Consider the following 785-nt stretch of genomic DNA (forward strand, 5'->3'; position numbering starts at 1 on the left):
CTGCAAGGCGTGATGGCCTTTAATCCAGCATTTAAAAGATAGTCAAGTGGATTTCTGTGAGTTCAAAGGCAGCCAGGGCTGGAGTGAGACCTTGTCTCAGAAACAAACTGCCTGCAGGGCAAGCTCCTGTCACAGAAGGGAGAGGAGAACACAAAGGAGGCGGCACCATGCTGTACACCATGCTCTAGGGAGCTCAGTTCCAAGAGGGCAGCCAGAGGACCACACCAGTGACTGGGAAAACTCCACGAAGCACTCTAACTGCCAAGAACCCAGAATACACATTTCTTAGTGCACAGATGTTTTAAAATGACCAAGAGTAAGACAACTTAAAAGGCAGAACTGGAGAGATGGCTCAGCGCTCCTCCAGGGTTTGGTTCTGAGCACCCACAACTGTAGCTCCTACGACCTGGACTCCAGCCCCGGGGTATCTGTCACCTCTTCTGGCCTCTGAGGACACCCACACACATGCTCATGCAGACACACCACAGACAAAAGTAAACCTTTTAAGACAGCAAGATGGCTCAACAGGTAAAAGTTGCCTCATAAGCCTGGCAAGCTGAGCTACATCTTGGGAAACCTACGTGAGGACAGATGAAGAACTGGTCCAGTGGTTAAGCTGCTCCTGCAGAGGACCCAGGCTCGATTCTTAGCACCCACACATTGGCTCACAATCATCTTCCACTCCCAGGGGACTGGATAATCTCTTCTGACCTCCACAGACACCAGGCATGCACACGGCACTCACATAATACAAACAAAACTTCCATACAAATAAATAAATAAAA

At 49.4% G+C, this 785-nt stretch overlaps 1 protein-coding gene across 1 annotated transcript in view; it reads right to left on the bottom strand.

Annotated features, from left to right (window-relative positions):
- Arl1 (ADP ribosylation factor like GTPase 1) overlaps positions 1-785 on the bottom strand; it is a 10,778-nt gene that overhangs the window by 3,781 nt on the left and 6,212 nt on the right. The gene's annotated exons all lie outside the window — the stretch shown is intronic.

This window comes from Microtus ochrogaster, chromosome 24 (genome assembly GCF_000317375.1).
Source record: "Microtus ochrogaster isolate Prairie Vole_2 chromosome 24, MicOch1.0, whole genome shotgun sequence".
NCBI classification, from domain to species: domain Eukaryota; kingdom Metazoa; phylum Chordata; class Mammalia; order Rodentia; family Cricetidae; genus Microtus; species Microtus ochrogaster.